This window comes from Ovis aries, chromosome Y, assembly GCF_016772045.2.
Source record: "Ovis aries strain OAR_USU_Benz2616 breed Rambouillet chromosome Y, ARS-UI_Ramb_v3.0, whole genome shotgun sequence".
NCBI classification, from domain to species: Eukaryota; Metazoa; Chordata; class Mammalia; order Artiodactyla; family Bovidae; genus Ovis; species Ovis aries.
This window is the reverse complement of record NC_082741.1, coordinates 1528698-1539593: the sequence shown is the minus strand read 5'-3', so window position 1 is coordinate 1539593 and position 10896 is coordinate 1528698. Positions and strand designations below refer to the sequence as shown.

General features: G+C 48.3%; 1 long non-coding RNA gene across 1 annotated transcript; it reads right to left on the bottom strand.

Moving 5' to 3' along the window:
- Positions 1–499: 499 nt before the first annotated feature.
- On the bottom strand, positions 500–8806 carry LOC132658829 (uncharacterized). The gene is made up of 3 exons (XR_009598968.1): positions 8353–8806; positions 6787–6899; positions 500–5216 (listed from the first exon to the last, which is right to left on the bottom strand). It is a non-coding gene; the product is annotated as an uncharacterized LOC132658829 (long non-coding RNA).
- Positions 8807–10896: the final 2090 nt, after the last annotated feature.

Below are 10896 nucleotides of genomic sequence, written 5' to 3'. Positions count from 1 at the left end.
CTTGAAACTCCCCTCCTATCCAGGCTGCCGTGTGACACTGAGCAGAGTTCCCTGTGCTGGGCAGCAGGTTCTTGCTGGTTCTCGGTGTTAAATACAGCAGTGTGTCCATGTCCATCTCAGACTCCCTGACTATCCCTTCCCCCATCCTTCCCTCTGGAAACCATAAGGTTATTACAGAGGATTGAGCAGAGTTCCCTGTGCTGTCCAGCAGGTCCTCGCTGGTTCTCCATGTTAAATCCAGCAGTGTGTCCATGTCCATCCCAGACTCCCTGACTATCCCTTCGCCCCTTCCTTCCCCCTGGGAACCATAAGGTTATTACAGAGTATTGAGCAGAGTTCCCCATGCTGTCCAGCGGATCCTTGTGGGTTCTCCATGTTAAATACAGCAGTGTGTCCATGTTCATCTCAAACTCCATTATCTCTTTGAATGAATTTTTAAATCCTAAGTTTGTCTCCGATTCACATACATGCTTTAAAAAAAAGTGTCCACCCCAAACTCTCAAGAGCAGAGACACATATTTATTGACGCCAAACTCACAGCAGCCTTAGTACAGAAAGCAGACAGCATGGTGTCCACTCCATCGACGAGCCGACATGGGTTGGTGAGGTAAGCACAGAGCGGACAAGACGGAAATTGTCAGTTTGAAGACAGTTTTTTTCCTGGCCTCAAAGTCCATTCTTCTCTCTGTGCCTGCCCCCGCTTCCTGCTGGTCTATGTGGGTGCATCCAGTTAGGAAAATATGGCCACCATATTGCTGCAAAGGGCTCAAGGATGAACCGGACCAACACCAAAGACGTCTGGCTCACTCCATGTATATTTTTCCTCTTGAGCTGAAAGGCTCAATGCTTTCATTTCAGATCAAAAAATTAACTTTTTTTTTTTCCTTCAGAGAGAGGAGAAATCCCAAACATACCTGTCCTGGCTCTGTAAACCCAACATTCACTTCAGTCAGTTCAGTGGCTCACTTGTGTCTGACTCTTTGTGACCCCATGGACTGCAGCACGCCAGGCCTCCTTATCCATCACCAACTCCCAGAGTTTGTTCAAACCCATGTCCATTGAGTCGGTGATGCCATCCAGCCATCTCATCCTCTGTCGTCCCCTTCTCCTCCCGCCTTCAGTCTTTCCCAGCATCAGAGTCTTTTCCAGTGAGTTAGCTCTTCACATCAGGTGGCCAAAGGATTGGAGTTTCAGCTTCAGCATCAGTCCTTCCAGTGAGTGAGTATTCAGGACTGATCTCCTTTAGGATGGACTGGCTGGTAATCATTCACAGAAACGAGTCATTCCATGAACGTTTAGAAAAGCAGCAGAAAGTCTCAATCACCCTTTATTTCACTTAGGAGGACAGGAGAGAGAATGAGACTGAGAAAGCAAAGCAACACCATCTCCATGATGGAGCTGGCTCTTGGGGAAGCCACATGTGTCCAAGAGATGCCACGTGTGAGGAATGGAGTATTTCCTGCTGTATCACTAAACAGAGGGTGTCACAGATAGCAGCGATCGCAGCCGCCATGGATGGTGAGCTGGGGAGCCCCGAGGGAACTCAGGAAGCAAACAATACTTGCCACCCAATGGCACCCGACTCCAGCACTCTTGCCTGGAAAATCCCATGGACAGAGGAGCCTGGAAGGCTGCAGTCCACGGAGTCGCTGAGAGCTGGACACGACTGAGCGACTTCCCTTTCACTTTTCACTTTTAAGCATTGGAGAAGGCAATGGCAACCCACTCCAGTATTCTTGCCTGGAGAAACCCAGGGACGGGGGAGCCCGGTGGGCTACTGTCTATGGGGTCGCACAGAGTCGGACACGACTGAAGCAACTTAGCAGCAGCATCAGCAGCACCCATCAGGGGGCTTCCCTGGTGGCTCAGCTGGTACAGAATCTGCCTGCCATGCAGGAAACGCAGGTTCGATCCCTGTTCAGGAAGATCCCCTGGAGGAGGAAATGATAACCCACTCCAGTATTCCTGCCTGGAGAATCCCATGGACAGAGGAGCCTGGCGGGCTATAGTCCATGCGGTCGCCAAAGAGTCACACAAGATTTAGCACTGAACAACAACAATCACTTCTAGCCCCCCAGGATCTCTGCTCATCCAGGGGACTGAGATTTCACCTTTCAATGTCGGGCGTGAGGATCGATCCCTGGTGGGGGGAGGTAAGATCCCACTTGCCTCTCAGTCAAAAATAACACAAAACATTTTAAAAAAAGAATAAGAAGCAATACTGCCACAAATTCAATGAAGATTGTAAAATCATCCACACCAAAAAAAAAAAAAACCCAAAAACCCCACAAAAACGGGTAGGGTGGCCAGATAGTATTTTTAGCCTGAAGAACATGTGGTCTTATCTCTTTCATTATAGCTAGTCACGGATGATACATACATGAATGAGCGTGCCTGTTTGCCAACTGTGTTGACATACAGTCCCGTTCTTGGAAAGTTTAAAACCATTTTAACATTCAGTTCAGTTCAGTCCCTCAGTCGTGTCCGACTCTTTGCAACTCCATGAATCACAGCACGCCAGGCCTCCCTGTCCATCACCAACTCCCGGAGTTCACCCAAACCCACGTCCATCGAGTCGGTGATGCCATCCAGCCATCTCATCCTCTGTCGTCCCCTTCTCCTCCTGCCCTCAGTCTTCCCCATTTTAACACATAGAAGCCATTAACTCGCCGGCAAATCTGATCTGACCCGTTGCCAATGGTGGCAACACGCTGACAAAGATGTCAACATTTACAAAGCCGTGCAAAACCTCAGGTGATTAATGAAATCTGCTGGGCTTGCGTTTCCTTTCAAATCGTGCTATCATTTTTGAAAGAGATATGTTATTTTTCTTCTCATTTCTTCAGGTTGGGATAAAAATCAATGTATTTGTGGGTAAGTTGATTCCAAAGCTAGGCTTCCCAGATGGCGCTAGTGGTTAAAAGAAAAAGAAAGAAAGAAAGAAAAACTTGTCAGACAATTGAGGAGACATAAGAGAGTCAGGTTTGATCCCTGGGTCGGGAAGATCCCCTGGAGGAAGGCATGGCAACCCACTCCAGTATTCTTGCCTGGAGAATCCCAAGGACAGAGGAGCCTGGAGGGCTGTAGTCCATGGGGCTGCAAAGAGGCAAACAGGTCTGAGCAACAAATTCTTTCTGATCCCAAACCACTGTTAACTTTTCAGGTGCGCTGTAAAAACAAAACAAAAAAAAAACTCCTTTCCAAATGTATTCAAGGAAAATTCCACGATCCTTCTGGCGTTAAATGTCATAACGCAGAGTCGGTGATTTAAACAGGGGCACTGACTTGGTGCCAACACGTAAGCCCTTTCCTCCTCCAGTTGAAAAATAAACAGTCGTATAGAAATGCTTGCTCAGCGTCTATGAACTGGCATATTCCTGGGGAACCACTGTGTTCGGTGAGGTTGGAGGAATTACAGAAACTGCAATAAATTTTTAGTGACACAGCTGTGAACGGTCCCAAGGGCACGCTTTCAGGCATAATATACTTTCATAAGTTTGAAATCTCACAAGAGGCCTTTGTTTCACGGGAAGCGCAGAGGCCAGTACGAATATGAAAGCTACATGCTGACGGGAATATGTGCACCACCTTCGTGAAGGCAAAGAGTGTCCCATGACTTTTTTTTTTTAACCTCATCCAATATTTTTTTAATTCACGTGCGTGGCTTACTTGCTCAGTCGTGTCCGACTCTTTGCGGCTTCATGGACCGCAGCCCTCCAGGCTCCTCTGTCCATGGGATTCTCCAGGCAAGAATACGTGAATGGGTTGTCCTTTCTTCTCCAGGGGAATCTTCCCAACCCAGGATGGAACCCGTGTCCCCTTCATCTCCTGCATTACAGGCAGATGCTTCATACTCACGTCAACCGGGAAGCCCCTTCTGAATTCATAGAAATGGTCATATCCTAACGGGTTCGAAGTCTCCAAGATTGTCTCAGTTCGGGAGTAGCATGGCTTCACTCATCTAACAGGTTCCCGTGGGGCAAAATTTCCTGCAGCCTTGGGGAAAGTCACCTTTTAGGTAAAACAGATCATGTTTATAGAGTCTAAAAGTCCTGCCAAGTCAACACCAGTTCTTTTAAAAGATTATGATTCAGCCATAAACGTAGCTTGTCACCTACTCACCACGCACTTCGGAACTACTTGCCTAGGTCCATAAAACGGGAGTTGGAGTGGATGCTTGTGTCTGGCTCTGCTCTGAAAATTGTGGTTGTTCAGTTGTTCAACCATGTCTGACTCTTCGTGACCCCATGGACTGCAGCAGGCCAGTCTTCCCTGTTCTTCACCGTCTCCCAGCGCTTGCTCAAACTCAGGTCCATCGAGTCAGTGATGGCATCCAACCATCTCATCCTCTGTTGTCCCCTTCTCCTCCTGCCCTCAATCTCTCCCAGCATCAGAGTCTTTTGCAATGAGTCGGCTCTTCGCATCCGGTGGCTACAGTATTGGAGATTCAGCTTCAGCAAATTCAGCTCTGCAAGTTAGAGGGTGTTTCATATCACTAAGCTGTAGCTTGAGCAGCCACGTGGCATGTGAGCTTAGGTGTTCCTGGGAGAACCCATTTTTTGACATCCCAGACCATGGGTTCAATCCACAGGCTACTGTCCTAGTCAACCACCAAATCCCTGCATCTGCAGAAGTCGTCTAGGTTTTCATCCTCTGTTTTTCTTGGAAAGTCGGAGCCAAGGCCATACCTTATAAATCACTTCCAATTTCACCAAGTGCGAAGCTAAGTCACACAGAGAGAAAAACCGGTCTGCACACAGACCCTGCAAAATGGTTTGCTTCCAGTACAAGCAACGCCTTTGCTCCTAAGCTTCTCAACCATTCCTAAGCGCTTGCCCCGGAAGATGGGAAGGGTGTTAGCGGTGAATCCCCTGTCTTTGTAAAACCTCCCAGCCAGGACGGGATTGAAGTTGACTTGGAAGTGAATTGGATCCGCCGATTACACACTGGCAACTCGCCGTGGGCATCTTCCGTCCACCTCGACAAGGATTCAATCAGGTGCTGCTGTAGCTGCTGACCTTCAGCTGAGCTCCCGTGAAAGGAGCTCAGGGTGGCCAGCAGACGAGACGTCTGTGCTCTGGGTTCAAAGCTGGCAGGACAGGCCTCCGGAGAGAGATTTTCAGGAGCTGATTTTATGAGCCCAACTCTCAGATCTCCTCTATCTAGACAAGGGGGAAAATGATCCATGCTGACGTCTGTTCCCCGAGACTAGCAACCTTTAAAAAAAAAAACAAAAACAAAAACGTGCTTGCCTGCGTAAACTCCCGGTTGATCAAAATCACATATATCCTGACCTGACCCCCACCCCCCACCTCTTTGGAGCAGCCTCTCAGAGTTACCTGAGGCACTGTCTCCCAGGCTGCAGTCCTCATTTTTCGCCCCAATAAAACTCAACTCGCAGCTCTCACGCTGTGCATTTGTTTTTAAGTTGACGGATCAATGAAAAAAAAAAAAAGAAAAACTTGCCTACGGGGGTGCTACAAGCTTGAGAAATTCACATGCACGTTATAATTCATCGAGGTCAATGTTCAAGCGCTTCCTAAGCCCTCCATGAAAAGTCACAGCCGTCTCTCATTTTCTTGCACTTCACCTACTGTGTTGTTCTGTTTTGTTTAAGAAACGGAGACGTCACGGCAACGCTGAGTCGGGCAAGTCCGTTGACGCCATTTTTCGGGCAGCATCTGCTCACTCTGTGTCTCTGGCCCACGGTTTGGTCACGTGTGCAGTATTTCACGCTTTTTTCATTTTGATCGTATGCATTAAAAGGATCTGCGGTTAGGGAGTTTCGAGGTTTTCCACAACTCGCTACAGGCTCAGAGGATGCTTCGCATTTTTCAGTGGTGATGTATTTTGCCATGAAGGTATGTACATTTTTTTTTTTTTTTAAGAAATAATGCTGCTGCATACTGAATAGGCTACATGCAGTGGTAAAAATTCTGCCTGCAGGGCAGGAGACGCAGGTTAGACCCCTGGGTCAGGAAGATCCCCTGGAGGAGCACACGGCAACCCACTCCAGTATCCTTGCCTGGAGAACCCCATGGACACAGGAGCCTGGCGGCCTACAGTCCATGGGGGTCACAAGAGTCGGACACGACTGAGCGACTCTACCCGGTACTTCAGAGAGGAACTGAGGCAGAGCATATAGGGGGGGGATTGTGCCCCTCCCCCAAAGCCCCAAGGGATTCCGCTGAATTACACACGGACACTACCCTTCCTTATGTGATAATGCAAGGGAACTTGTGCTCGCTGTAGCAAATATACCTATAAGGTACCCAAACCATCCAAAGCAAGTGCTATTAGGAACTCCTCTGCAGAAACAGAACCACTTCTTGGCTCCTGAGAGGTAACCCAGCCATGACCCCGAGTGTGAAGAATTACTTCCCCGCAAAGAATCCGCAAAGGAGCACAGCAGCGTATCTGTCCTTGAACACCCTTCAACGGGAAATCCTTCCAGCCAAAAGGGCTCTTCTCTTGGCAAAGAATAACCCCCATGGACATCTCTCGGCCAAACAGAACTCCCATGCACCGTGTATGTTTACTTATTTGTGGGTTTTCTATTTAATAAACTATGAGAAAGCTGATCCTTTTTCCCGTAAGCACGACCTAATACCCTCTAAACAATCATATTTAATTATATACACCATATTTTGGAAGTATTCCACAAACTTCTCTTCTCAGCCTTCCCTTTTAAAAAAAAACATTTCCTTGATGGTGAAAAGTTTGTTTTGCCTTTTGCCTAGAAGCAAAACTAGTGAAAACCAAAGTATGAAAATAAATATAACTTACATTAATTTTGTGGTTCAGTGGCTAAGTTGTGTCCAACTCTTTGCCGCCCCGAGAACTGCATACATTAATGGACGCTCCAACTTCCTGGGTGGCTCAGACTGTGAAGAATCTGCCTGCAATGTAGGGAGACCCGGGTTCAATCCCTAGGTCAAAAAGATACCCTCGTGTACGAAATGGCAACCCACTACAGTATTTTTGCTTGGAGAATCCCTTGAGCAGAGGAGCCTGGTGGACTACAGTCCATGGGATCCCAAGAGTCAGACACGACTTAGCAACTAAACCACCATTTTAAATCGAGCAAATTGAAAGCTAATATTTCTAGAATTTCTATGCATCACTTTCAACTTTTTCAGTAGTTTTACTAAAAGTTCCGTAGGACATCTAGAGTAACTCTTAAGGAAATTTTTTTTTTTTTAACAGATCACGGTTTGTCTTTGGGTCTTATGCGATTTTGCTGGGAAAGCTGAGTCACAGCATTGTTTTCCTGAGTATGGAAAACTTGAGTTACTCCCATCACGATGAGATTACTGGCGGATCCTGTCTCAAGAACAGCTGGTGGTCATAAGAACTGCCTCAGGCTCCCCAGGAGGATGAGAAAGACACCAGGTGAGGATGTCGTGAATGGTCCTTCATTTTTGAAATCACAGCGATGCTGTTCATGAGAAGTGAACAGACTCTGGTTTTTAAAAAAGTTAATAATGAGAACTCTTAAGTTTACGGAAAAAAAAAAAAAAAAGGCACGGTTTTCTTGCCAATTCCATTAGGTTCCTCTGAAATGGGCCGCTGAGTCATCAACCACCAACAAAACCTCCCCAATAATTGACCAGATGAGCTGCTGGCTCCAGAGACAAACGGAGGTCAGGCTCGCTGAGCCTGAGTCTCCCCCCAAATGGAATTCTCCTCGGATCTATGCAGTCCTAGGGATTCAAACCAGAAAGGGGAACCACCCAGCTGGCAACCTTGGAACCCCACACTCCCTTGCTGAAGACACAAAAGGGAGGAATTTTCAACCCCCAGCACTCTTATCACTCAGAAACAAAAGTGAAGCTCTCTAAGCAGAATCCTTGGGGCCATCTGCTTTCAATCAGCCCTAGGGTCAGTTTTTGCAAGCACTATTTTTTTTATTTTTTATTTTTTTTGGGGGGTGGGGGTTGTCTATTGCAAGACCAGGGCCTCTGTAAAAGGAGCCCTGGGGCTGGGCCTTCTCTGGTGGTACGATGGTTAAGGCGTCACCTTCCATGGCAGGGCGTGAGGGTTCCCCCGGTCTGAGAGCTAAGATCGTCTCTGAGTTGAGCTAGCTCCCTTCCTCCTCTGGTTTCACAAAGAGGGAAGCGGCTCGAGGCCGGAGGATGGCAGCCGCCCTGTTGCCATGGAAACAGCAGGGCTTGTCCGTTGCCTCCTCACTCCTTAAGAGTATGTGGCAAAGCGCGTCAAAATCCACCCCCTCCACCCGCCCCCCAACCCACCCAACACACACACCCCGCCCCGGGCCTCCGCCCAGAGACGCCTCTGCAGCTTCTTAAACCCTCCTTCGCTTCCCTGGTGTTCTGATCTCAGGGGCGTTACCTCTCTGCGCCGATTAACCTCGGGCGGTGGTGCTTCCTTTCACGGCTGCAAAGCAGCTGTCAGAGGTGGGGTCCTGTCAGAGGCCCTGGAGTCTGAGGACCCTGGACGGGAAATGCAGCAATGTAAACACACCCGGCGTTAGCAAACCGCGGGGCAACCGTATGGAAGGTCATCAGAGCTGGAGATCTTACAGGGATACAAGGTCTCGGGGGAGGAGCTTCGGAAAAGACCAGGCAGGCTGCCCAAAGCATGCGTTTGTTTCCATACCAGGAGCGTGTGCTCGCTCGTGTCCGACTCTGTGCGACCCCAGGGGCTGTAGCCCCGCCAGGCTCCTCTATCCCTGGGACTCTGCAGACAAGGATACTGCAGTGGGTTGCCATGCCCTCCTCCAGGGCATCTTCCCGACCCAGGAATCGAACCTGGGTCTCCGGCATTGCCCACGGTCTCTTTACCACTGAGCTACTGAGGGAACCGTACGGGGCCACCCCACCTCCAAAACAAAAAGCAAATTTGATCTATTCCGTAGTCAACAATATTCTCGGGAGCACCCTCTGCCAGGAAATCTTGACTGTGTGGGCCAGCATTCCTGGGCCAGAGGGTGGAATGGAAAGTCCCGCATTTCAAACTCGGCTTGTAATAAAACTTGGAAGAAGACGATCCCCACCCGGCGTCTCAGCCCACGGACTGTTTCTCCTGGACTGAGGTGAGCGCAGCGATCGAGGCTCACCGTCTCCGTCATTGACTGTGTTCCCTGGACAGACTGGACCATCACGAAACATCTCTGCCATCGATTATTCTTCCTGGGATCTTAAGGTCACTGCTCCTATATCTCGGATCAGAGCTCTATCAATCACCATCGTTTTTAAATTTAATTAATTTTTATTTGAATTAATTATTAAACTAATTAAGACTTTTAAAAATGAAATAAAACAAGTTTAAAAGTAATGATGAATCATATTTACTAATGGCTGCGTTGGGTCTTGGTTGCTGCCAATGGGCTTTGTGTATTTGCCGATGGCGGGGGCTACTCTCTAGCTGTGTGCAGACTTCTCATTGCACTGGCCTCTCTCGTGGTGGAGCAGGGACTCTAGGGTGTTCAGGCTTCAGCAGTTGTGGGGCCCAAGATTAGTTGCCCCAAGGCATGTGGGATCTTCCCCCACAGAGGATCGAACCCATGTCTCTTCCACTGGCAGGCGGCTTCCTATCCATTGACCCACCAGGGAAGCCCCTACTCCCATTATTAATGTTCAGATCATCCCTGATTTGAGAGATACACTTGTAAGGAAATGACCCAATAAATACATCAGTTCAATCACTCAGTTGTGTCCGACTCTGCAATCCCGTGGACTGCAGCACGCCAGGCCTCCCTGTCCATCACCAACTCCCCAAGTTTACTCAAATTCGTGTTCACGGTGATGCCATCCAGCCATCTCATCCTCTGTCATCCCCTTCTCCTCCTGCCTTCAATGTTTCCCAACATCAGGATCATTTCAAATGAGTCAGCTCTTCGCATCAGGTGGCCAAAGTATCAGAGTTTCAGCTTCAGCTTCAGTCCTTTCAATGAACACCCAGAACTGAGTTCCTTTAGGATGGACTGGTTGGCTCTCCTTGCAGTCCAAGGGACTCTCAAGAGTCCTCTCCAACACCACAGTTCAAAAGCACCAATTCTTCAGTGCTTAGTTTTCTTTACAGTCCAGTTCTCACAATAGATACATATAAAACCTCATTTCTGTGTAGGAAAGTCTTCCGCAAACCCTTGAACAGGTAGTTGTCATCATTTGCAGTCAGACTGAGCATCTGTGAGTTTATTGGCTTTTTTTTGAAGATGGCTCCATGTGCCAGATGCTTCCCTCATGGTAGAGGTGGTAAAGAATCTGCCTGCAATGCAGGAGACCCAGGTTCGATCCCTGGGTTGGGCAGAACCCCTGGAGAAGGAAATGGCAACCCACTCCAGTGTCCTTGCCTGGAGAATCCCATGGACAGAGGAGCCTGGTGGGCTATACAGTCCATGGGGTCCTGAAGAGTTGGACACGACTGAGCGACTAGCACTCTGTGGGCCAGACACACACACACTTGGAAATAAATTGTTTGCAAGATGGAAAAAAATCTCAGAACCGAAAGAGATAGACATCTTTGACTTCAGGAGATGAGGTGACTCACGGAACAGAACCAAGCTTGAAAGCAGGCATTAACATATCTCAAAAGAGACAGTGTGTCATCCCAGGAATGTGGCGAGATAAAACAGAGGAAGATAAATTCATGGAGACCAAGGTCACAAATCACACACTACCGTGCCTGCGGGGGATCACACCGACAGCTGAGAACGAGCCCACGCTTCTCAGGAGAGGCACCCGTTTTAAAACCAGAGGTGAACGCTGCAATCCTGTTGCATCTCAAGCCAGAAAGCGTTTATGCCCCTTCCATCGTGTGCCCTGTGTTTTATCAACAGTTTTTTTACATTTCCTTTTTGATTGGAGGATGATTGCTTTGAAAAGCAGTGTTGGTTTCTGCTGTAGAGCAAAGTGGAACAGCTGTAAGAACATA